The sequence below is a fragment of the Rhinolophus hipposideros genome (genome assembly GCF_964194185.1).
Source record: "Rhinolophus hipposideros genome assembly, chromosome: 10".
In the NCBI taxonomy this organism is placed as follows: domain Eukaryota; kingdom Metazoa; phylum Chordata; class Mammalia; order Chiroptera; family Rhinolophidae; genus Rhinolophus; species Rhinolophus hipposideros.
The window spans coordinates 51,028,790-51,056,639 of NC_138056.1; the positions used below are offsets into that span (position 1 = coordinate 51,028,790).

The 27,850-nt window shown below is 40.7% G+C and overlaps 1 protein-coding gene and 1 pseudogene across 2 annotated transcripts in view; one reads left to right on the plus strand and one right to left on the minus strand.

The window, feature by feature from the left end:
* GAB2 (GRB2 associated binding protein 2) overlaps nt 1-27,850 on the minus strand; it is a 182,019-nt gene that overhangs the window by 66,797 nt on the left and 87,372 nt on the right. The window lies entirely within an intron of this gene.
* On the plus strand, nt 22,788-23,401 carry LOC308504070 (large ribosomal subunit protein eL15-like; annotated as a pseudogene). The gene has a single exon. The product of its transcript is annotated as a large ribosomal subunit protein eL15-like (transcript).

The following is a 27,850-nucleotide window of genomic DNA, read 5'->3' on the forward strand; positions in this document are numbered from 1 at the left end:
ACCCCTTAGTCAGATGACCTGCTAAACACTTCCAGGATTCTTTTGTGGTTGTTTTTGCTTCATTTTATTGAGGTATAATTGAGATATAACATTATATTAGTTTTTAGGTGTACAAGATAATGATTCAATATTTGTATATATTGCAAAATGATCACAATAAGGTCAGGTTAATATCTGTCACCATAGAGCTACAACATTTTTAAAAATTCTGATGAGAACTTTTAAGATCTACTCTCTTAGCAACTTCCAAATACGCAATACAGTATTATTAATGATAGTCACGTCACCATGCTGTGTACCATATTCCCAGGACTTATTTACTTTGATAACAGGAAGTTTGTACCTTTTGACCGCCTTCATCCATTTTGCCCTCCCTCCATGCCCTCTCTGTAACTTGCTTTTCTCAGGCAGTAATACCTGGTAGAATGTTCAAATAAACTAGTATCTCTGTCTCTAATTCTCTAACTCTTTCAATGACTGGAAAACATTCCATGGTTGTAGATAAATCATGACTTACTGAACCAACTCCTCCATTGAGGTGCATTTACTCCCCCTGCCACACCCCCCATTTGCCACTTCTATGCAGAATGCTATAAAATAAGAATCCTTGTACATGTATGTGCTGGTCCTTTATCTCAGTGAACTTATCAGCTAAGAGTGGGTCAAAAGTTTGTCTACATCTTATAATAATATGTTACCAAATTGCTTTTCTTTTACAATATCTTTTATTTTTCAATTACAGTTAACACAGGTGTACAACACAGTGATTAGACGTTTATATAACTATGAAGTGATCACTTCGATAAATCTGATATCCATCTGACACCATACATAGTTATTACACTATTACTGGCTATATTCCCCATGCTATACTCTATATCCTCATGACTGCTTTGTAACTACCAATTTGCACTTCTTTTTTGTTTGTTTTAAAAATTTTGTTGGGGAAGGGGAACAGGACTTTACTGGGGAACAGTGTGTACTTCCGGGACTTTTCCAAGTCAAGTTGTTGTCCTTTCAGTCTTAGTTGTGGAGGGCGCAGCTCAGCTCCAGGTCCAGTTGCCGTTGTTAGTTGTAGGGAGTGCAGCCCACCATCCCTTGGGGGATAGAACCTGCAACCTTGTGGTAGAGAGCCTGCGCTGCCCCCAACTGAGCCATCTGGCCACCCGGGAGCTGAGCGGCAGCTCATTGCCTTCATCCTAGTTGTGGACAGTGCAGCTTGCTGGTCCATGTGGAAAATCAATGCTCTCTGTATCTATGAGCTTGTTTCTGTTTTGTTTGTTCGTTTATCCTTTTCTCTAGATTCCACATGTAAGTGAAATCAAATGACATTTGTCTCTCTGTCTGACTTACTCCACTTAGCACAATATCCTCTACGTCCATTCACGTTGTTGCAGAGGGAAAGATTTCATTCTTTTTTATGACTGAGTAATATACCATTGTACATATGTACGACCTCTTCTTTATCCACTCACACACTGAGGGACACCCAGGTTGCCTCCATATCTTGGCTATTGTAAATGAGGCTGCAATGAACACAGGGGTGCATATGTCCTTTTGAAGTAAGAGGTGTTTTGGGTTTCTTCGGATAAATATGCAGAAGTGGGATTACTGGGTCCTTTGTCTCTTGTTATAGCCTTTGTTTTCTATTTTGCCTGATATAAGTATTGCTACCCCAGTTTTTCATTGTTTGTTTCCATTTTCATGAATGATCTTTTTCCATCCCTTTACTTTCAGTGTGTGAGTGTCTTTCGATCTGAAGTGAATCTCTTATAGGCAGCATATGTAAAGGTTCTCTTTTCTCATTCAACCAACCTATGTCTTTTGATTGGAGCATTTAATCCATTTACATTTAAAGTAGCTGTTGATAGGTATGTAGTGATTGCCATTTTATTATTCATATTTTTGATCTTTTTTTTTCATCTTAGAAAAGTCCCTCTAACATTTCTTATAATACTGGTTTGGTGGTGATGAACTCCTATAGCCTTTCTTGTCCCTGGAAAGCTCTTTATCTGTTCTTTGATTCTAAATGATAGCTTCGTTGGGTAGAGTAATCTTGGTTGTAGGTCCTTGCTTTTCATAACTTTGAATATTTTCTGCCAATCCCTCTAGCCTGCAACGTTTCTGTTGAGAAATCAGCTGACAGTCTTATGCGAGCTCCCTTGTAGGTAACTAAATGCTTTTCTCTTGCTGCCTTTAAGATTCTCTTTTGTCTTTAATCTTTGGTGTTTTAATTATGATGTTTCTTGGTGTGGGTCTCTTTGTTATCTTATTTGGGACTCACTGCGCTTCCTGGGCTTGCATGTCTATTTCCTTCACCAGCTTAGGGAAGTTTTCAGTCATTATTTCTTCAAATAGGTTTTCAATTCCTTGCTGTCTCTCTTCTCCTTCTGGTACTCCTGTAATGCGAATATTGGTATGCTTGATGTTGCCCCAGAGACCCCTTAAACTCTCATTTTTTTTGGATTCTTTTTTCTTTCTCTTGTTCTGATTGGGTGTTTTCTGCTACTTTATCTTCTAAATCACTCATTTGATCCTCTGCTTCATCTAACCTACTATTGATTACCTCTAATGTAGTTGTTATTTCAGTTACTGTATTTTTTGTTTCTGACTGGTTCTTTTTTATGTTTTCTATCTCCACTTTTATGTTTCCTCTCTCTTTGAAATTCTCTGTGACACCACTGAACATCATTATAACCAGTGTTTTGAACTCTGCATCTGGTAGATTGCTTGTCTGCATTTTGTTTAGTTCTTTTTTTGGAGTTCTTTGTTCAGTTCTTTCATCTGGGACATGTTTCTTTGTCTCTCCATTTTGGCTGCTTCCTTGTATTTGTTTCTATATATTAGGCAGGGCTGCTATGCCTCCTGGTCTTAGTAGAATGGTCTTGCGTAGTAGGTGTCCTGTGGGGCTCAGTGGGACAGTCCCCCTGATCACCAGAGCCAGGTGTGTCCCTTGTGTGAGTTGTGTGTGCCCTCCTGTTGTAGTCGAACCTTAGTTACTGTTTGCATGTCAGTGGGAGGGATTGACCCTCAGGCTGATTGGTTGTGAGGACTGGCTATGATTACAATGGAGGAGCTGTTGTGCAGGGGCTGATCGTAAAGAGCAGGATTTGCTTCAGCCAGGCTCTGGTGCCTTCCCAGTCTGCCATTTGGGTGTGTCTTTTGTGGAGGTGGCTGGGTGGTGCTCTGATGTGGCCTGAAGCTGTTCACCAGATGTGCTGGTTCTGGGGCCTCTTGGGAGGCGCTCTGTTGCAGGCCAAGGTAAGTTGCTGCCTGTGCCCTGCCTGGGGCCACTTGATATGAGCTACACAGTGATCTGCAGATGGTTACCACTTGTACTGGGCTTGAAGGTACCTAGGAAAGGCTAAGCTACAGTCTACGGCCATACCACCCTGAACGCGCCCAATCTCGTCTGATCTTGGAAGCTAAGTAGGGTCGGGCCTGGTTAGTACTTGGATGGGAGAAAGGCTAAGCTGCAAATCGAGGCTGGCTACCATTAGTGCCAGGCTTGGGGCTGCTTAGCAAGAAGTATGGGGCATACTGAGGCCAGATGCCCTTTCTTTGGGGTTTGAGAACCTTTGAGAGTATTTATAAAAGTCTGCAGCATGAGCCACTGGTTTTCACAGCCAGAAGTTATGGAGACTTCTTTTCCTGGCACTGGAAGCCTGGGCTGCAGAGCCTGGTGTGGCGCTGGGAACCCTCGCTCTTCAGGGGGCCCTCTGCAGCCAAGAGATCCCTCTTGATCTTTAATTGCCACATGTGGGCATGGGACCAGACCATTCTGCTTCTCCACTCCTACCAGTCTCGATGTGGTTTCTTTAGTTATAGGACTTCTGTTCAGCTAGACTTCAGGTGATTCTTAATGATAATTATTCTGTAAGTTAGTTGTAATTTTGATGAGATTGTGAGAGGAGGCGGGTACAGCATTTACCTACTCTGCCATCTCAACTGGAACTCCCAAACTTCCAGAATGCTTAACCATCTCTGTCCTGGGTAAAATGGTACACAGACATCATAAACACAAAAGATCACTGGGAAAGGCTCATGCCTTTTATGTGACACTGACTCCAACCCTGGGCTTAAGCGGGTAGATCATGGGAGCCCAGACAAAACCAATGAATGCATTTCATCCAGTGACTGGTTCAGCGATGGGCACATGATCCAAACCAGCTCAGTCATTAAGATTCAACTCTACGACTTTTGTTTGTGTTACTCAAAGTGGGTTCTCTCTTTTATGGGACAGAAGGCTATGATGATATGAGCCTGAAGTTGAAGGGACCACCATTGGGAGTCTGAGAGCAGCCAACTTAGACAAGTCTTGCCAGTTGGAGAAAAAAAAAATGCTAGAGGGGGAACTTTTCAGGAAAAGAGAATAATATGAGAACAGTTGACTATAATTATTCATGGTAGTTATGGTCTCTAAAGTTACTGTGAACACGGAATCAGTGAACACGGAATCATTTTTCCTAGGAGAAATACAGGGTCAGGTTCTTGCAAGCCTCTGGTCACAATATTTTTTGTCAACCGATCAATACATAATCCTGCTTTATGTTTGTTTCAGTGTAGAGACACCTTATTTAACACATATCTTTGATTCATTAACATTGACTCGCAGCCAACAGCAGTATAACTCAAGTCTGAACAGCGCTTATCTAACACAAGTGTTCTCTCCATAAGGCATATCATAATCTTCTTGCTCTTAGGAACACTGAACGGCACTTCAGCAGTATACTCAGGGGGCCATTTTTAAACAGCAAAATCACCAACGAAAAGCATTAAAACGTGAAAAACATGGCATTAAATAGATGTAGGAAAGGACACCGGTTTACAGTGTGAGAGCTTAAACAAGAAGGCAGAGTGTGGCTTTGTTCTACCTTAGCTGGTAATGTGTGCGTGTGTGTGTTGGGGGGTGGGTACTCAAAAATGTTTCAGTGTTCTGCACATATGCATGTCTGTGACTGACCATGAAAGTGCTGTATTAATTTGGGGTTACAAACAAATTTTAGCAAGTAGGTGAATTCACAAAAACAGAATCTGGAATCTATGAAGAGTATTGACCTTATAAGAAAAGGGTTGGTGCGTTCAAATGAGAAAGCTAAGTTTGGTGAAGCTGAAGGGAGGATGAAAAATTGGAAAGAAAATCACTGAAAAGAAGGATGGAAAAGTGCTCTGGGGCTATTTTATGAAGGGCTTCACATGCTGAGTTTTATGTGTTTTCTGTAGGTCAATGATTCTTAATACAATTATTAATGTAAAATTGAAAATTTGAAAATTCCCCCATAAAACAAGAATATACTTTTTAGTATTTATTAACTAATAAATAAAAGATACTATAAATTCATTAAGGCAATTATTTTAAGGCAATTATTTTATTAATCACAATATCTATTTAAGTACGAGTACATTCAAAACACTTATTTGGTGTACAAGTAACGCTTGGGGTGTGTGTGTGTGTGTGTGTGTGTGTGTGTGTGTGTGTGTGTGTGTGTGAAGGACCAAGTCCACTATGTGGGAACTACTATCATGACTATCATGTATCTAGGCGAGCAGCCCAGGCAGAGGCAATAGCATGTGCAAAGACCCTGAGGAGGAATAAAGTGTGGCTCATGAGAGGACCTGATAGGAGGTCATGGCTTGAGCATAGTGGGCAAAGGGAAAGGCAGGGAGACATCATAATGGAACCTGTCTGCCATTTATGAAGTTTAGATTTTATCTTAAATAGAACAAGATCCTTCAGTGGGGCAAAATTAAATAACTGGTATATCAGCAATTGAAAAAAGCTGGAGAACAATGTAGTATGATCCTGTATTATATTACAAACCTTGTATGTTGATGAACACATATATATGTACACCACTACCTATGTATGTGTATATATAATATACATCATGTATACACACACGTGCAGGTGCACACAATCAAACACACATTTTACAAATGTTAGGAAATCATTCCAAACTGTTACCAGTGGTTCCTTGTGGACGGGCTTGGGCATACAGAGAAATGAAATACAAGACTCTCACATTTTAATTTATACAGTTCTGCATTTTTAGATAAATAGAACACGAAGCCACTGAATGATTATATATTTTTTCATATTTACATGTCTTAACGATCATTCTGGCTTGTGGCAAATCCTATGAAGGGAACAGGCGATGATAGGGAGCCCAGATAGATAACTGCTCAAGAAAAAATGGCGATGTCGACCAATTTGGACCTGCCACTTTGCCAGGACAGTGGCAAAGTATATATATATATCTCCAAGATATATATATCCAAGGTATATTTCAGAGGTTGTAGCTGTAATGACTGACCTTGGTGATGGACTGAATATGGGCGGATGGGAGAATGAAGAAGAAAGAAAGACTCGCGATTTCCCACTTGAGCAAGTAGGTGGGCAGTGTTATGACTTACGGTGGGGAAGAGAACCATAGCCACATCTCTCTGACAAACATATCACAGTGCACGCTACCCATTCTTTGCCTCAACTGTGTCAAAAACAAAGGGGTAAAATAAATTTGACACGTGTGAGAGGGAGAGGGCCACATCTGGGAGACCAAAGAGCCTTGTATCAGTGATTATACTGCCTGAACTCTATGAGATTGATTCCCCAAAGATTAGATCAATTTTTCTGCAGAGGGCTCAGGGAATCCATTAGCAGAATTACCTCTCCCATCATCAAAACAACAAATGAGATGTTGCCAACGCTTTGCATTTTGGAGAAACGGAGGTCATTCCACCGAGGGACCTCCCTTTCATGTCCTTGAATGTTCTCATCTAAGTTATCTTTAAAGCAGTGAATTAAGTAAAGGTTACCAGAGAAAACGAGGGAAAAGTTGGGGGAAGGGCAGACATAAGCAATGCCCATGAATATGATGAAACTGTTTTCTTTCCTCTAGGACAAAGGAGGCTTCTCTCATCAGCCTCCCCTGCCCCAAGTAATGGGAGAAGAGCATGGGCTTTGGTTTCCCTAAAGATCGGGTTTCACACTTTCCAACTGATTGTGTGACTCGCTACAAGAAGCTTTTAAATCTTTAGTACGCACCAGAGTCACTGAGACGCCTGTTCTAACGCAGATATTCCCAGGTCCCCATGTCGAGAGATTCAGACTCAGGAGGTCTGGAGTGGGGTCCAGGGATACAGCCCCCAAGTGACTCTACTACATCCAAGAACATCCAAGAACCCCATTCTGGAAAACACTGCACTGCACTGGTAACAACAGTTGATAAAAGGTGGTTACAGTTTAGTGAGCTGTCCTGGAGGAATAAGCGGACCGTAAAGATCTGGGCTGTACTTCCAGCTCTGTTTCTAGTTAGGTAGCTGGGCACGGAAACCCAGGTGCCGGGTGAGAGGAGGACACTTTTCTTCTCTAGGCCATAGTTTCTTCATTTATGAAGTACAAGTGTTAAATTCATGGATTTCCAACTTCCCTTCAATTTCTGACATTTTAAGACAGAAAAAGACAAAGGGTTGAAAGTGTCAGGCAGGGCTTCTTGTCCAAGTTTATCAGACTGACTCTCCCTAAGGTACTCAGATTGTGGATATACATGAACAAGAGTACAAAATCTAGTGCTTTCTGGAATTTGCTGGTCATGAGCAAACATTGTAAAAAGCTACTTCTAAGGGACAGGATGAACTGGACCTGAGGCCCTTCCAGAACCTGGCTTCTCTCCCCTAATTACACCACTCAATAAAAATGCAGGTAAGTAATTCAAAGGATGGAAGAAGAAACTGAACCTAATTCTGAAGATTAACTCAGATGCTCAAATAAATGCCCTGTCTGCTTCTTGGGAACCCTTATTTACATCAATCCAGCTGCCTTAAGTATGTATATCTGAAAAACATTCCCATATAGAGACTGTTCATCTCCTCTATATGATTTATTTAAAACAGTTTTGTTTAGTTGATAAGAAGTCAGTATACAGCATTAGGAGAATGACCTTTGAGCTAATGCCTCCATTTTCCCCCGTTTTTAAAAATTTAACATTATAGAGGTATAATTTACATATAATAAAACTCACCCACTTTAAGAGTTCAGGAAATGAGTTTTGACAAATGTGTATACCATATAACCACCACCACCACCACAAGACAGAACACTTTCAACACCCCAGAGGGGTTCCCCGGTACTATTTCCAGGTTGCTCTCCATTCCCCACCTTTGCTGGCCCCAGGCAACCACTGATTTGCTTTCTATCACTATAAATTATTTTAGTATATGTGCTGCCGAAGCGAGCACCTATCACTATAAATTAGATATGTCTTTTCTGGCATAGAAAAGGAATATATATATATATATATATATTATATATATATATATATATATATATATATATATTCTTTTTGTGGCTTTGCTTTTATTGCCTGTGCTTTTAGTATTATATTTAAAAAAATCATTGCCAAGACCAATGTCAAGGAGCTTTTTCCCTGTTTACTTCTAGTTAAAAAAATTTTTTAAAAAATTTTACAATTACAGTTAACATACAATATTACATTAGTTTCAGGTGTACAACAGTGATTAGACATTTATATACTTATGAAGTGATTGTTATGAGAATCTTGGTTCTTGCTGATACAGTGAAGAATCAAAGGTCAGCAAGCTGATTAATATGCAAACATTCTCAGGAAAGAGAATACATTCCTGAGGAAAAAGAATGGGCCTAGCAAGGTGGGAGGGAGGGGGGAAGAAAGGAGAGAAGGGGAGAAGGGGAGGGAGGGAGGGAGGAAGGGGGGGAGAGAGAGAGAGAGAGAGAGAGAGAGAACGTGTGGGCGAGAGAGCTGGCTCAAAAAGGGCCATTTTTTCATTTTTTAAATGGTGTCTTTTAAAGAGTAAAATGTCTTTAATTTTGATGAAGTTCAATTTATCATTTTTGAAATAATTCAGGCTTTTTTGTGTCATACATTTCTTTTCTAAGAAATTCCTGTCTCCTCCAAGGTCAAAAAGGTTTTCTACTCTGTTTTCTTCTAGAAGTTTTACAATTTGAGTTTTTATGTTTAGATCTATGATACATTTTGGTGCACAGTATAAGGTAAGGATCCATGTTTTCCTTACATATAGATATCTTACATATAGAGATCCAGCTGTTCCAGCAGTGTTTGTTGGAAAGAAATGTCCTTTCCTTTTCAAATTATCTTGGGCTTTTTGTTGAAAATCAAAGACCAAGTATATGTGGATCTATTTCTGGCCTTTCTATTATGTTCAGTTGATCTCTAGATATACTTATGCCAATACCACACTTTCTCTTACTATAGTTTTGTAAGTCTTGAAATCAAATAATGTGAGTTCTCCTCTTTCAAAATTGTTCTGGGTGTAGTTCCTTTGCATTTCCATCAAAATTTTAGAATCAGCTTGTAAGTTTCTACCAAAAAAAAATTCTGGGATTTTGATTGGGATTGCATTGAATCTAGAGATCAATTTGGAGAGAAATGACATTGTATCATTCCTTCTTTAAATGTTTTGCTAGCACTTACCAGAGAAGCCATCGGGCCTGGAATTTTCTTCGTGAGAGATTTTAAATTAGAATTTTATTTAATAGATATGGGGCTATTTGGATTTTTATTTTCTTCTCCGTCAGCTTTGATAATATGTGTCTGTCACAGAATTTGTCCATTGAATGTTATCCAATTTATTCAGGTAAAGCTGTTCTTAATATTCTATTATCCTGTTTTTAAAAATGAGATAATAATTACACGCCATAAAAGTCACCTTTTTGGAATACACAATTCAACAGTTTTTAGTATATTCACAAAGGTTGTGCAATCATCAATACTGTCTAATTCCTGAACATTTTCATCACTCCCAAAAGAAAGCCTGTACCCATTAGTAGTTACTAACCATTCCTCCTTCTTCCCAGACCTTGGAAATTGTTAATCTTCTATTATCTTTTAACATCTGTAGGATCTGTAGTGATGAGCTGATCTATTTTTAGTGCAGTCTGCCACAGAGATCCAGTCCTAATGCAGGAATCTAAAGAGTTGGAAGTCCCATGACAATCTGGGACTCAGGGGAGATGGAAGAAGAATTTTCCTGCAGTTTGTTAACTGGGCTCATCATTGCCTAGCAGTACTTTTCAACCAGCGAGTGTGTGCCAATTATTGAAAATTTTTTATTACATCGGCCCTAAGAAAAATGGAAGTCCTTGGGCCAGTCACTTCTGGCCACAGCTACATGTAGCCTGACATTAAAATACTTTTTTAAAATGGGGGTACAATATGGAAAAGTTTGAGAAGCAATGGCCTACAGTACCAAGCCCAAATTAATCAGGATAGCATTCAAGGACCCTCTTTCATTTTGCCCCAAACTACTTCTGATAATTGTTTTCTATACCCTCCTGCTTCTCCAGTCTTATCCTTACTCCTGCAAATATCCTCGACTCCAAGTAAAAGAAAGTGCTTTAATCCAAGAAGCCCTGCAATTGTGTGCCTTTGAGATGTTCCCTGTCAAACACTACTACTAATCCTTCTAGATTCTGCTTGAATTTATTTGGGGAACTCTCTGGAACGGCAGGGACCATGCCCATCCTCCCCTTCATGAAGCAACAGCTAAACTGAATGCTGGCTAAGGACCCAGTACTGACAGGCTCTCAGGATACAAATCTCTCTTTTGTATTTTCGAATTGTCTTACAATGAAGGCAAGAAAGGGATCATCATCACCATTTTGTAGAACAAGGAACATTCACCCAGAAAACGGTAATGACCTACTAAATTTGAACATGGAAGTTCCATTTAGAGCTGGAACAAGAGCCCAAGTCTCCTTTTGCCATGCCATGTATTGTTACACTAGCGTGTGTGTTTTATAATACTAGTGTTTTGTTGTTGTTTTTTTTTTACTCTAACAAGAGTCCAATCTTCTTTTTTTAAAAAAAAAAAGTTGGGGGAAATGTATTTATTTTTCAGCTCTACTAAGGTATAAATGACATATAAAATTGTAAAATATTTAAGGTGTACATTGTGGTAATTTGATATATGTATACATCCTACCTCTTAAATTGCAAAAGTTTCCTAGCAGTGGTCTATGATAACCTGCATTTACTTTAAGATGCCAGGTTGATAACAGATTGAAGATCAGGATGAAGGCAGGAGTGAATCCTGAAAGCGTAGGCAGGGAACAGAGAGTTCCCCGGGAAAGGCAAGGTGGCACACGGACTCTGGGTCCCCTGAAGCCTCTTTATAACTTTACAGTCTAGTGTTGGCCCTTTAGCTGATTCAGAGTTGTCTCTGTGTGTGCAGGTAGGTGCTGATCACTTCAGGAAATAGAAGCACCAGGATTTTTTCATCTTAAGTAAAATCTACCTAATCCTTTTATTTCTAGGCACTCTCTCTAACTGTCTGAATGAACACTGCAGCTGAATAAATATCAGAGTTGAAACTCAGTTTTTAGATAATGTTTCCATCTTTAGGCATCTTTACTCTGCAACACAGGAGCCTCTGGGGGGTCTAGACACTTTCTCAAGGTCTCAGTTTCTTCCAAGACTTCAGAGCAAAAGTTCGTAGATCCTAATTGGGGGGCTATGGCTTCCTCTAGGAAAAGTCAAGTATCTCCCAGGCTCAACCCTGGTGACTTTCTAAATAAAACTCTATGATTGAAACAAACCATTTCTGACCTTAACCATTCTCTGAGCAAATAATGTTACACTGTACGTAGTACTGGAAAATGCAATCAAGTCCAACAGTTTAATATGCAGAATGCATACTCCCCTCCTAAAGCTCCTATACTCACTCATTCACCACGCCTGCCCCATACTTAGAAAATGGGAACTTTATTTTGTTAGCACTTTCAACTGTACTGTACTGTACTCCCAACTGAAATAAGCTTTTCATAAATCAGAATATAACATGATTTATTCATCTGAATAAATCAATTCCAACAAAATTCAAACCTAAACACTTTCTAAAATTATCAATGTAGAGTCAAAAATGATTAGAAATTTTCTCCAAAAGGATTATAAGTAGAGATTTCATTTGTAAGCAGTCCTTAGTTTATAGCTCCAAGTTCCATCATGATGTTATCTATATTATTTCAGACGCACAAGTGTGCGATAAGCTTCTTGAAAGCAGAGACAGAAAAGATGCATGGTACAGTAGAAAATAAACAGGATTTTGAATCTGAAGATGTGGGTTCAAATTCCAGGTATCACTTACTGGCGATGTGACCCGAAAGAGTCACTTAACCTCTGTGAACCTCAGTTTCTTCATCTATGAAATGGAATAAATTTTGTGTAGCTCACACTGTGATAGACAGGAAAAAATAAGGCACAGGACGCATCTTTAAAAAATGTGTATGTATTAATATAAACTTTATCTTCTAATTGTTTTGAACATGTGTCTCATCACCCCTGCATTTGGGCATAACTCAGTGTCAGAGAGCACAGCAGGTAACTAAAAATACTTCCTGATGTCTATATAGGAGAACATCTTTGTGGTCAATAAAACTACGTATTCTAAGGTAGGTACAGCACCAATATATAAGCTCGTAAGTTTGACAAAATTCACTTTCCAACTCAGTCACGACGAGTGGCCCCGGGCAGAGCAGCACTGCCTCTCGTGCACCTGCAGTCCTGGGGGTGGGTCCTTACCATTATTCTCCGCCAAAGGAATCAGAACTCTGTGGATGGGAGCTGATTCCACGCCGTGGACCACACCATGGAGTTAAAAAAAAAATTGGAAAGGTCTGAATGTGCTGTTTACTCAATAACAAAAGCAAGGGTGCTTTAAAAATATACAGAGAACTGTCAAGGACTGCTGAAAGTCAAAAGGATTAGGTTTAAAGGGGTTTCTAATGGCCACATTGTAACATTTTAAGTTTAAGAGTACAGTGGAGCCTGTGAAAATGAGTTCGTAACATTCCAAGGAAAAAAGTGTACAAAAGTTTTTAAATTTAAAATAAAAGTGAGTAGGGGTGGCGGGTTAGCTCAGTTGGTTAGAGCGCGGTGCTGATAACACTGAGGTTGCTGGTTCGATCCCCCTTTGGCCACAGTGAGCTGCGCCCTCCCTAAAAACAAATAAATAGATAGGTTTTTGTTTGGTAATTTTATTGATTTTAATAGGAAGGGGAGTCTTATTTCAATATTAGTTTCAGGTTTGTTTAAATTATCTTAATATAATTGCAGTTACAAGTTAGTTTGGCTGATATCTCCTTTCTTCTATTAAGTAATATATTCGATATAAAGTATATAGATGTTTACCTGTTTCTCTCTGTATAAATAGAGAAAGAATCCTCACAGGGACCTATGAGTGAGGAGACCAGGACCAAGCAGAAATTACACAAAGAACAGGCAGGACTGAACAGCACTGGCAGTCACACATAGTAGCTAACACGAGGGGGGTCTAACAGTGAAGAAGCACTGGGGGTCATGTACGCTGACCAAGGGGAATGAGGCTTCAGCAGTATGTTCTAAGATAATACTTCAGCTCGCAGAGGAGACCTGACTGCACGTGAAGGTGAATTCCTTCACCTTCTTTCTAGTGGTGTTCTCAAACTTGAGCACACATCACAATTCTCCAGAGGACATGTAATGCAGATCGCTGGGCCCCTTCCCCAGGGTTTCTGATTTAGAAGGTCTGAGAATCTCCATTTCCAGCAACTTTCCAGAAGACGTTGATGCCACTGGTCCTGGAACCACCTGTGGAGAACCACTGCCCTACACGCATGACTAATTATAATGACATCAGGCCCAAGTTCTGAAAAACATTCAGGTCACTATATCATAACACCTGGACAGTGTTTTATACCTTTGGCCAAGTGAGGGACTAAAACACTCCTCCTTTCACGGGAAGAAGCTAGATTATAAGAAAGGAAAACCTATGCGAAAGGCATGAACTAAAAGTGCGGAGTTCATCTATATCAAGGAAGGTCAGCCTCAGCACCAGGGCAGGGGTCTGAAACACCCGAGAAAGCAGCCAAGACGTGCTCAATTAGTTTATAACGAGATGCCAGAACCTTGCCAATTTGAGAAGGTGTTCCTTTTACCTTCTGTTCTCGTTACGTTATTCCCTCGTTTTTTACCTGGGCAAGGTTATTTCCCTGGGAAAGTCAAAGCTATAACTTAAATCTTGGGAAGATATCAAAATAAACATTTTGTTTCATGCAAGGAGATCATGCAAATAAGTACAGAAATAATGAAGAAATTAATTAAACCTAAGGTGCTAATGTTTTAGAATAAAATTAGTAATAAGTATACAGATAAGATTTGTAATCATTATATTTATAAATGTCTTATCTCCTAGTTGAGGTTTTTGAAGTATTCAAGAGAACCAGCCAAATAAAATTTGTAGCTGCAGTTATATTAAGAAAATTTAAATCTGAAACCAATATTTAAATGTGCAATAAAAATTATTTTTCTAAGTTTTGAAGTTAAACGTTAAACAAAATATAAACAGATGACAACATTCCTCGCTGGCACAAAAGCCTCTTGGTAGTTCCTGATACCTGACAGATTGCTCACATCGGCCAGAAATTTGACCATCAGGTAAGGTGTGGAAAGACGCTCCAGAGTAGATCAAGTAATTTACAATCCCTTATACTGCTGATTTAAAGGTGGGATGCTGTCACCGCCAAAGAATTCAACTTCAGGATTGAATATTCACCATGGAAAGTGGGGAAGAAAGTAAGATTGATTGAGCGCCTACTTAGTACCAATTCAGTCTTAGCACCTGGCTCACTGTACATGCTCAATAACTGTTATCTGTTATCCTACTACAAAATTATGTTAGAAAATGGGAAGGGCATAGAGAGTTAAGGAACACAGGAGAAAGACTGACTTGAGAAGGGAGTCAAAGAATATATCAGGATGAAAGGGTAGGAAGAGATTCCAGGTTTTAGGCAGAAGGATGCACAGAAACACAAGGCATCTTCTGGAGATAGCGAGTTGTTTGGTGTGATTATAGAAAAGGATGGAAAGCCTTCAATGCTGCCACACAGGAGCATGGACTCACCACCTAGGTGATTGGAAGAAACCAGATCAGACCCAGGTTTGAAGAAAATATAACTGAACTATACACAACGTGCATGAATCTCACAAACATGAAGTTGAGAGAAGAAAGCAAAGCTGAAAATGTGATTTCTTGCATATGAAGTTGAAAACTAGACAAAAATAACAGTGTTGTTTAAAGATGTGCACACTCAAGGTAAAGCTACAAACAAAAGCAAGGAAGCGATTACTACAAAAGTCACTGTACTTGGAAGAGGGACAGAATGGAGTAAGGGACAGAATGGAGTAAGGGACAGAATGGAGTAAGAAGGATACGATTGGGAAGGGACATGCAGGGGTTTCTGAAATGCTTTCGATTTTTTGACCTGGGTGGTAGCAACATGGGTGTTTCCTTTACTGAACTGGATGTGATATAATTTTTTGTATGTGGATTATATTTCACAATAAAATGTTGAAGACATAATTGGAAGACTCCTGGGAGGATGATGAGAGTGGGCAGAGTCTGGAGACAGAGAGAGAAATTAAGAGCTGGTCACGATCATACAGGCAAAGGAAGAGCGCTTGAGTACGGTCATAAGTGGTAGGACACAGAGAAAAAAAGGGGACATCAGAATTACTTAGAAGTTAGGTCTCAGTGACCTATTAGAAACTGAGGGAAAGGAAAGAGTCATCAGTGACTGTAAGATTTTCTAAGTTTCAAGCTTGGGGAAATGGATGATAGGCAAGGAGAATACTAAGAGCAACAGACTCATACAATTTTTTTTTAAATTAATGATTCTCATACCATAAAATTCACTCTTTAAAGTTTACAATTCAGTGGCTTTCAGCATACTTACAATGTTGTGCAACCATCATCACTACCTAATTCCAGAATGTTTTCACCAACCAAAAAGAAACCCCACACACATTTACTCATTAACAGTCACTCCCCATTCCCCGTATCCCCCATCTCCAGCCCTCATGTAATTTTATGAGAATAAAATCTCGTGGCTAACCCTGTCTTGACAGAGTAACAATGCCATTCAGTTGTTCTCAGCAGCCTAATTCCCAAGGAGATCTTATTTCAGAGCCCTAATTTGTTTTTCTGCAAAGATGGGAACTCTGGAGAAGCTAGAAAACCTTCTTTTTCCAAGATGTAGAGAGTAACATTCCCATTCCTAATTCCAACTTGGACAGGTACTTAAGCCAGGGGGGATCAAGATGGCAGAGACAGGCTTTCAACCAGTGGTAGTCCTGCCCACCTTCTGGGGTACTGGAAATGCCGGTGGTGGGGGGTAAGTTGTCACAATAATTGGGGAACAGCAGGGACAGAAATACTAACTTCAAACAATGCATGCGACAATCCTGCATAACAAAGCACTGCCCCACCCCAAAGTCCAATAGAACCCCCTCTCCTCTGAGAATCCTATTATTTCTGCAAGTACAAAAACCAAAACCTCCACCTTGACTACTAGTTTAACCCCATCTCTATTTTGGGTGACCTGTTTCACCAGCAGGCCTGTTACTCTCCATGACTAACTGTTTAAGCGCTTTTAATGGAACAAATTGCTTTTCTACATTAAAAAAAACAACAACAGAGAAACAAACCCAAAATGGAGAGTTATGATTTGTAATTGGGAACCAGGCCCAGGCCCAAGAATGTGTGGTTAAGAATAGCTTAGAGAACAGAAGATTTAAATTAGCTCACAGTGAAAAGACAGTATTAATAGAAACCCAGATATTAATAGTGATGAGTCTCAGGACTTGTAGCGTTCCCATCTCTGCTCTTGAATCTATGCTGTGAGTTAGGCCTGCGGCTTTAGATGTGGGAAGGGGGAAGGCTGTCCTCCGTGGTACAAACCATCAGAAGGCGGATGGCAGGGCTGTGCCCTACAGTCCTATAGTGACGAAGGCCCACGAGGGAGGTCTATATAGGGCGAAAAGTTTCACTTGTTTTCCTCTTACAACTTTTGTTTTCTCGACACTGATTTTGTAGGAAGTTCTGCCATTGGCCACCCCTTTGATTCTGGCATCCAAGAACCCTGTTAAACAAGGCAATTTACTTTCAAACTCTTTTTTTTTTTATGTGGGAAGCATAAGCAGCAGGATGAACCAGCTCTTAGGTTAAAACGGTTTCCATTGTAGTGGTGAAGTTAAGACATGAACACCACTAAATAAAATACACATCGGCCTGTATAACATAATGCAACAGAAATAATTTAATAGCTGAAAATACATTTTTGGGTCAGTTTTGTTACTTATAAACTTCATGAACTTGGGATCTTTCATATCACCTAAATTTTAATTAGTTTCTTCAACTCTAAAATGAGTATGATAATCCTGACAAGGTTGTTTGTGAGACCCAGAAGTGAAAGATTATTTTTTTCTTTCCCTAAATAGAGACTATGAAAAATTATATATAATTATATATTTATATATATGTTTATATATGTATATAATAAATTATATAAATAATATATATTTATATAATAAATTATATACATATGTAAATCCATATTTATATATAAAAATATATTTATATATAACTATATATTACATACAATATAATGTCTAGTTATATATATATAAAATATATATTACATATATAAACTTTCCCATAAAATTCTATTAAAGAGGTAGGAGAGTTTATATTTGATATTAACAAAGGAGGAAGCATTCGAAGGCTTCAGACACATGGTTAGGATAGTAAATATGTTACACCAAAAGTAATAGTTTATTCAAAAAATCTCCATCAAACCACTGTTTTGTGCCAGGCCCTGGGCCAGGCAGTAGGTGTTAGTGACTTGGTACAGCGTATTATATTGCCTTAACATTGCCTCAATACATTTATTTATTCATTAATTCTTTCTACAAATACCTCAAATGCAATTAGTTTACCAGAGTAGCTAGACACCTTAGAAAGCCTGAGGCCACTGGACTTAGGCCCAGATGGCCATCAGAAGGGGATGGCGGGTCCTGAGAGAAGTGCCTATTAGGAAGCTCAGTCGGCCAGTTAATGCAGAGACCAGACATGTGAGACCCTGAGATGGGCTGGAAGACACAAGGAAACAGGCATAGGAGCGTTCTACCAACACAATTGTATCGCACAAATGATGCTGTCCAGTGCTGGATCTATTGATAGAAATCAGCTTCATGCCTTGCTGCAAATGACTAAGAAAACCAATCTCCCTCCCAATTCGAGGCTTGGAAACAATTCCTTTACCATGCCACACTGCAGACCATTACATATGATGCCGGAACTAAATGAATGCCTTAATCAACTGAATGCCCCCTAGTGTTTACTGTAAGTCCAAGCCAGGCTGTCCTGTGGAGGAAGGTGGGGGCGGAGGTGGGGGTGGTGGGGACGGGGAGGAGAAAGCATAGATTATGTCCCTATAATTCTTCAATAAAAAAGCATGGGGAAAGCAAGAGGGAGATTATTTTAGGGTTTTTCCATGCTGTGTGTTGATTACCGTAAGAACAACTAAATACATTCATTCTGTGCCAGGCACTGAACTAAGCACTTTACATATATTAACTCCTTTCATCCTTATAACCATGCCATGAGTAGTTGCTATTATTGTAACTATCCCAGTTTAAAGATGAAGAAACAGGGTACGGGGACAGAACCCCAGAGAGCAGTTTCCAGGCTCTCAGCCTCACGTGGAGAGGTGCTGGCTCGGGTCGTAGATGGCCATCAGAGCGACTAGTTGGCTGTTACCGGGTAGCCATTAGCCACTGATATAACTGCCGTGGTTACGTTGGTTGGTTGGTTGGCAGAGAGGCAGACAGCAGGTTGCGGATGGTGTGGCTCCTGCTTCCTGTGTCTCCAACCCAGCCGCCAGCGAGACTATAGTGGTATGACTCCCCTATCTATGGCTCCGTGGGTGTTCCTTTTTGGCCTCACCAAGTCCTGCGTTCTTGTGCGGGGAGCGGGACTAGAGACCCTGCATGACACAGGGGCACAAAGCAGCTTAGTAACTTAACTGTAGATGCAAAGCTATGAAGTGGCAAAGCAAGGACTTGTGACTGTCTCCTGAGTATCTCTTGCTAACCAAGGCTTCCGCTGTTAAACTCAGACCTGCCTTCACCTCTCAGCTAGGAATTTCGGCACCTTTCTAGGTCTGAAGTATTAAGACTCTCAACCCGGGTGGTAGAAACAGGAACTGAAAATAAGACACGGTTAGGTATTACATTATTTTATGTTGAATCTTAGAATTAGAGAATCTCTGAGGGCTGGTCTATTAGAAAACCTGGGTTCAAAGCTCAGTCTGCTATTGGTTGTTTGATCCCGGGAAAGTTCCATGATTTCTCTAAGACTCATGAAGACAGAATCACCTGCTCTAATTACGTTAAAAGGTTGTCATATGAGAATCAGATGTATCCAAGCTTTGTTGAGTGTGTTGGCTTTGGGACCAATCGAAAGACTGTCTTTTTAGTTCTTCAAGTGATGTGGAGGAGTGAGCTGCCGGGTAAATAAATAGTTCCGTACTCCAATAAAGCAGATAGTTCTGAGACTGGATCAGAGCCCTAGGTTGCTGGGAACATAAGAGCCATTCCTGTTTTACATGTGAGGCCTATTAAAGCACCTCATGCGATTCTGTCTGACTCAGGTGCTGAGTGCGTGATTCCTTTACTTCCCTTCCCAGGCTGTGTGCATTACATGGGACTTGACCCTCCATAGGATAAGGAACAATCCAGTTAGAAACAGAGTAAGAACTCTCTGGTATTCCCCCATCTCAGATCATTGGGGATCATGAGCAAGATTCACAGCCTCGCTATTATTCAGTGTCACCAACCCCCAAATAGACTGATTCATTTGTTCAGCACACACCATGGCGTCCCGCCAAATGCAAATCAACTATCTATGGGGCACATGCCAAACTATGCTGGGGGTGGGCTCATTACTGCCACAGTCACTACAACAAATAACAACACAAGCCTCTAGGTGCAAATTACCATGGATAATAAACTGAATTCAAGAAACACTGAAGAGACCCTTCGTTTCATTGTAATTTATATGGCGCCATTTATCACACAAGTGCCCTGGGGCCTCTATAAACTGAAAAGAAGACATCAGTACAGATTAGCTTCTCCTATGCCTCAGTGATCCTACCAATGTAAATCCACCTACCACAGAAAATGTGAAAAGAACACAGGGAAGACTGCTGAGTAACTGAGAAGAACTCACAGTCTGGAAAATATGAGTTCTGTGTGCTATTCCTAACTGGATCATTCCTTAGCCTGTGGATTTAGAAGAATCAAGTCCCATGTAATACACCCACAAAAGCCCCACGCCGGGAGGGGAAGTAAAGGAACCATTCACTGAGCGCCTGAGTCACACAGGAATCACATGAGGTGCTTGACATAGGACTCAGCAAGAGTGGCTGTTAGTATTCCCAACAACCCAAGGCAAAATCATTGTGACGGTACTTGCAAGCCTGTTTTCCCAAGTAATACACAGTGCGTTAAAACAGGGACAGAAACACCAGCTACCGAGACAAGTATTAATAGCCAGCGTTCGCACACTTGAGTTGCTTACAGTGCTTAAGCTTCTTGCCTGAAGTCAGTTAGCCGGGTTCCAGTCCCATCTCAATCTCCCAGCTACGTGACCTCGGCCAAATCCCTCAACTCCGCTGTGCTTTAGTATCCGAGTAGTGAAATGATGATAAAACCAGTCCTCCCTGCCATTCATGAATGTTGCAAGGACTACTTGTAATAAAGAATTAGTAAAGTGTAAAGTATGTAAAAGTATCTTGTCCTCTCCCACCTAGAATGCAATCGCTGGGAGGCAGAGACCATGTCACAGGACTTTTTTTAATCCCTGAAAGTAAGACGACATTGCACACGCTGAATGATTGTGCTTTCATCATCGTGATGAATATATGATATTAATGAGTATAATAATAATCATTATGTATTCATCATTACAGACGAACAAAAACTGTCTAACGGCCTTTTCAACACATTTGCTGAGCACCCACTTCTGTGACTGGCATTGTGCCACATGCCACAGAGACACAGAAATGAATATGTGCCCCCACCCTCAGGAGGCCTTAGAGAAAGACAGTCTTGCACTAAAGGCAGAGTGAGTAAGAAGAGTGTCAAGACAGGGCTCGTTCCTGGAGCAGTGAGAACAAACACAGCTCAAGTACAGACTTATAGTGGGAGGAAGGGAGTGACACACATAAGGCCGAGGAAACAGGTTGGGGACAGATTGTGTTAAAGCTTTAAATGACCCTCTTCTAAGAATTTCAAAAGAGAGCAAACTAAAGGAGCTACCTTGAGAGAGTCGGAGAAGCACAGTCAGAAGAGGAAGCAGGGTAAAAGTGTAGACGGAGAAGGGCTCTCCAGGGAACGCTAAACACACTTCAAAGTTCTGCTCAGGGCGAGCTGCCCACGCAATTATTTCTTTCCCCCTTTCTCCATTCCTTTCTTTTTCTCACCTTACATTATAAATGGTCTGTTTTTCCTTTCTTTTATGCCTTTGGACTGCCACATTTAAGAAGGGGCCTTTAGGGTGTTTTCAGGGATATTTCAACTTCTGTTTTCTCATCCATAAGATAGTTATAAAACATCCCAGGATTATCATGCATATAAAATGAGGGAACATATCTTTTCAACAAATGGTTCTGGGAAAACTGGATATCCACATGCAAAAGAATGAAGCTAGATCTTTATACCATATACAAAAATTAAAAAGGAATCAAAGACTTAAATGGAAGATCCCAAACTATACAACTCTTAGAAGAAAAAAGAGAGGAAAAGCTCCATGGCATTGGATTTGGCAATGATTTCTTGGATTTAACACCAAAAGCCCAAGCAACAAAAGAAAAAAATAGATAAATTAGATTATATCAAAATTCAAACTTTTGTGAATCATAGGACATAATCAATGAAATGAAGACAACCCATGGAATAGGAGAAAATATTTGCGAATTATATATATAAGGGATTAACATCCAGTACATATAAAGACCTCCCACAACTCAACAACAACAAAAAAGAAAAACCTAATTAAAAATTGGGAAAAAGATTTGAATAGACACTCCCACAAAGAAGATATACAAATGACCAATAAGCACAGGAAAATATGCTCACCATCACGAACCACCAGGGAAATGCAAACGAAAACCACAATGAGATACCACCTCACATCCATTACGATGGCTACTATCAGAAAAAAGAAAATAACGTGTTGTCAAGGATATGGAGAAACTGGAACCCTTGTGCACTGTTGGTGAGAATGTAACATGGTACCGCAGCTAGAGAAAACAGTTTGGTGATTCCTCAAAAAATTACAAATAGCATTAACATGTGACCCAGCAATTCCACTTCTGGGGATACAGCAAAAAGATTTGAAAGCCGAGACTCAAACAGATACTTGTACACCAATGTTCACAGCAGAATTATTCAAAATAGCCAAAATGTGGAAGCAACGCAGTGTCCATTAATGGATGAATGGAGAAACAAAATGCAGTATACACGCACAATGGAATATTATTCAGTCTTTAACAGGAAGGAAACTCTGACACATGCAACAACATCGATGAATCTTGAGGACTTTATGCTTAGTGGAGTAAGCCAATCGCAAAAATGACAAATCCTATATGATTCAACTTATCTGAGGTACCTACAGTAGTCAAGCTTATCAATGTAGAAAGTAGAGAGGTGGTGGCCGGGGGCTAGAGGGTGAGGGAACAGGGAGTTAATTGTTTAATGGGTACAGTTTCAGTTTTGCAAGATGAAAAGACATCTGGAGATGCTTGGTGGGGATTGTTGCACAACAATGTGAATGTACTTAACGCCTCTAAACTGTGTACTTAAAAATGATCAAGACAGCCCTTTGCCTCTTTCCACACTATCAGGTAAGCCACGATGGGCAGGTACAAGTCCATCCAGGAGCTATGGAGGAAGCAGCAGGCCGATGCAATGCGGTTTCTTCTCAGGGTGCAGGGCTGGCAGTACCACCAGCTCTCTGCGCTCCACAAGGCCCCCTACCCCATCGGGTCCTATAAAGCGCGTAGGCTGGGCCACAAGGCCAAGCAAGGTTATGTCACATATCGGATTTGTGTGCACTGTGGTAGCCACAAACGCCCAATTCCTAAGGATGCAACCTACAGCAAGCCTGTCCATCACGGGTTAACCAGCTAAAGGTTGCTCGAAGCCTTCAGTCTGTTGCTGAGGAGCGAGCTGGACGCCACTGTGGGGCTCGGAGAGTCCTGAATTCTTACTGGGTTGGTGAAGATTCTGCGTACAAATTCTTCGAGGTTATCCTCATTAATCCATTCCATAAAGCTATCAGACGGAATCCTGATACCCAAAGGATCACCAAACCAGTCCACACGCACAGGGAGATGCGAGGGCTGACATCCGCTGGCCACAAGAGCCGTGGCCTTGGAAAGGGCCACAAGTTCTCCCATACTATTGGTGGTTCTCGCCGTGCAACGTGAAGAAGGCGCAATACCCTCCAGCTCCACCGTTACCGCTAATATGAGTAATGTTTGTAAAATTCTTACCTAATAAGCACTTTAGGACAGTCATGTCTGCTTAAAAAGAAAAGGTCAAGATAGTAAATTTTATGTTATGTATATTTTACTACAATTTTTAAAAATGGAATGTTTCCAAAAATAAGAATAAGGTAACATATAGTATAAAGCACCTAGCAAAAAACTTGGCAAAGAACCTTAGTTCCTTCCTCTCTCTCTGATGCAATTCTGTATTTCAAGGTTCCTTTCCAGTTACCTAAGGAATTCAGTCCCAAACAGGTTCTCCAGCTCTGCCATTAAATCCAGCTAGCTGTGCATGGAGGGTGAATTCCTTCCCCGACTGAGCTTTGGTCTTGTTAACCATTGAAAAAAAAAGATTCAACTACATTACATTCCCTTTCAGCTCTAAAAATAAGAACACATCGAGGATTACATAGATTAAGAATAGGCTATCAGAAAGGAAGGAAAGGAAACATTTTTGAGCATTTATTATGTGCAAAATATTGTGGCAGGGGCTGGGGATTCACCAATACAGATATACAAAAGGAAGGTGATAATTCCTGATTTGGGGGAAACAAACACAGAAATCCCAATCTGTGTGTAGATGTGACTGCTAGGGGAAATCCAGGAAAAATCCATCAAAGAGGTGATAATTGAGGGGGTCCTGCTTTTAGAGAAGGGATGTGAGAGATGAGAAGGAGTTAATCAGGCAGAAGAGAGGCAGAAGGGAAAGCTGGCGGAAGGACCAGCAGGAGCACCTTACCCGGAATGAATGCACTAGTCGGGGCACAGACCAGACAGAGGTGGACGCCTGTCTGGAAAAGCAGTTTGGGATCTGATTGCAACATGCCCGAAAAGCTGGGAAAAGGAGCTTGGATTTCATCCTACAGGCAGCGGGGAACCCCTGACAGTTGAAACTGGGGAGTGACAAGATCCAAACGTGCATGGTGGAAATATCACTCTGGCAAGAACATACAAGAGGATAGATTAAAGGAAACAGGAAGCTATTGCCATAGCCCAGACAAAACAGGATGAGGGCTTGAACGAAGGCAGTAGCGGTGGGAAAGGAAAGAGAGCTCTTTTTGCCTCGCGCAGCTCCCACAGATAAAGGCAGAAATGGTGCACAAACTCCAGAAGCTTGGCTCTTATACACTGTAGACCTTGAACCACGTTCTTATTTCTGAACAGTTTCTGACTAATTCTGAATGTCCCCAGGTCCAGGGCAATCACTCAAAGGGAGGAAACTGGCATAAAAGTTAATCTGTTTCAGCTGCAAGGCAACCCCCCCACCCCCACCCCTTCACACCAGAAATAATGGAAGGCAGCGCTGGAAAAAAGGGCTTCTGCCTGCAGTGAAGACCCATCCCTTCCCGTGCTGGAGCTGTTGGCTCATCCTTGGAAAGCACAACAATCGAGAATGGAGAATCGTTCTTTTCATCCTTTCTCCCAGCATTATTCCAGCGACCTCACCCCCTAACAATGGCATGGTTTGTGTTATGTTTTCCCTCCATCGCTGCCCCTCCCCGCAATGGAATTGCGCAGATGCTGTGGCCAGAGGCCGTGAGGTGGTGAGCCCCACCACCGCTGAGCAAGGCTTTCAGGGGCAGAAAGCTCCTTCAGGAGGAGAAGCACGAAGAATCAGACCAAAAAGACCAAACATGAACTAAAAGGGATGGGGAAGACCATTTTCCTCCCTCTATTAAACTAGCAAAAAAGAGTTTAATTGACATTTCCTAGGGGTGTTAAGAGTGTGATTAAACAGACATCCCTGTCCATTGTTCAAAGCTATTTGTTGTTATCATACCTTTGGAAAACAATTTGGCAGCATTTCAAGAGCCTTAGAAATGTTCATCCTCTTTTATCCAACAATTGACTAAAGGAACGAAAAGGATATATGCATGAAGATACATATTATAGCACTAGAAGGAAAAAGAGGCAGTGAAGTTTCAGTTCTTTAGTTTGTTTTAATCCCTGCCTCCCCCTCTAATTTCCCTTAGACTTTGTAAAGTTGTTCTCTATGGCTCTGGACAGCACCAGATAAAGTGACAGAAACTGGAATCTCTTACCTGTATATACAACCTGTAAGAAATTTTACTATGTGACTAATCAGACTTACCAATGAGTTACATTAGAGGGCGTCTATTCACTTTATAGGATAGCAAATTATTTAAAAATTTATTTAAAATAATGAACTCATTTACACATTCAATAGTCTACTATGTACCAGGCACTGTGCCAGGAGAGTAAACAATACAGGCGTGGCCTGGATCTCAGAGCCTGCTATCTAGTAGAGATGCCAACAAGAAACAAACAATTACAATAGAGCATGATCAATATTAGGATAAAGGGAAATATGGTGTGCCTGGGGAATGGATTATCCTTATTGAAGGGGTCAGAAAAAGCCAGTTGAAAGAACTTAAGGAATTTGGACTTCATTCTAAGGACAACAGAAAACACTAGAATTTTTTAAAGGGGGAGTGCTCTGGCTGGCTTCGTATTCTGAAAAGAATATTCTGGCTGCTATGTGAAAAACTGGAGAAGAGCAAGACTAGGATTAGGCACGTCCCAGTGAGGAATGGTGGTGGCTTAGACCATCGTGAGGCAGTGGAGAGAAAGAGAAGGTAATGGAAAAGAGATTTAATAGCTAGAATCAACTTCTTAGTGACTGTTGGAATGTGAGGGATCCCACACAGAGAAGAATGACTTCTAGACTTCCAGCTTGAGCAAACTGTGACATCTGCTCATGCAGGTTTCCTAGAGCATGAGGAATTTTAGTAGAAGGTGCATGATAATGAGTTCAGTTTTAGACATTTAGAAATGGAGGGTCTTTAAGACATCCTTGTGCAGCTGAACTGTGGGTGAAGGATTTGGTCCTCAAAATGCATACGTGGGCTGGTGATAGAGATTTAGAAGTCATCGCATATAGGGATGGTAACTGAGGCGATGGGAGTGGATAGGATCACCCTTGTATCAAGGATTTATTGAGCTTAGCACAGCACTAAGCGCTGTGAGAGAGGAAACAAGAGGAAGAGAGTTTTCCCAGATCACTCCTTCCGGGATGGATACCTTCCCATAATCCTGGGCTAATGGAAATCACTATACCTACTGCTTCCCTCTGTTACTATTTGCACTTACCATTCTGTGTTATACTTGTTGGCTGACTTATCTCTTGCTTGTAGATTGTAAGCTCCTTGACAGCAGGAAGCATGGCTCATACCTTTTTACTCCCAGCCCACAGCAGTGTCTGCGGCCTAATATAATATGTGTTTACTGTTTGGAAAACTGATGCTATAATGAGGAAATACAGCACAGATTACACTGCATTTCCTCTAATACCTCTTGTTTTTTTAAACATTATACTGGAGGAGGGAGAAGCGTAGATGAGGAGTGATTAAAAACCATGGTGAATGCTGCTGCGGAGTGCCATCCAACGGAAAGGCAGGGATCTTCAATACGGGAAGTAGGGCATTGAACCTTAGTAACAGTGTGTGTCAAGTTTCAACTTGTTCGCTGCTGTCAGTCGGGGTGTGAGCTACAGTTGAGAGAAGGTGTGTTTTAAAGTGTGCCATATCATCCTCCAAGATGACGATGCCCGGTCACACATCACTTCTGGTATACAGCAATTTCTGTCAAATAAAAACATTACAGTGTGTCCTCATCCACTGTATTCACTGGATCTGGCACCGTGTGACTTCTGGCTCTTCCCCAAAGTCAAAATGACCATGAAAGGAAAACGGTTTGAATTGATTCAGGACATTGAGGCAGCCATGACAGAACAACTAAAGACACTTCCAGAACTGCTTCAGAAAGTGGCAAGATAGATGGCATAAATGTGCTAGGAACGAGGGAAAGTATTTTGAGGGGGATTAATGGCAATGTGTCTTTTACTGTAATATATTTTTTAAAAATGTAAACATTCACCATATTTTTTGATCATGCCGTGCATGTAATTTTAACCGAACTTTTGTTTTTGGATAACTTTTCAAGAGTACTCCATTTTCAGGAAAAAAAAAAAAATATCTTCTTAAATTGCGAAATTATTTCCAGGTGCTGTCAGGGGTTTGGTCACGAGTACATATGAGGTGTCTACCGCTACGCTCTGGACGGACTGACTGATCTTCAGCAGGCTTCTCTGGTATTCGTGTAAGAGGAGCTCCTGGCAACAGCTTTGATACAAGTTTGATCCCAAGAGTAGTGACTCATTAGCACTTAGTCGCACAGGCTGTTGTAAAGGAAGACAGTCCAAGAGGGTTAACACAGGGTTACTCCCTACCTACAAGTGTGCCTCTAATCTGACAGCACAGACTACCAAGAAAGGATTGGCTAGAGAATAAGTACAGATAAAATGTTAGGAATAGGGAAGATTAAATATTTATATTCTATTCAGACGGAAGATTACGTACATTAGAGCAGAGAGACACAGAGGAAAAGAGAATGTATAATGGTTATAAA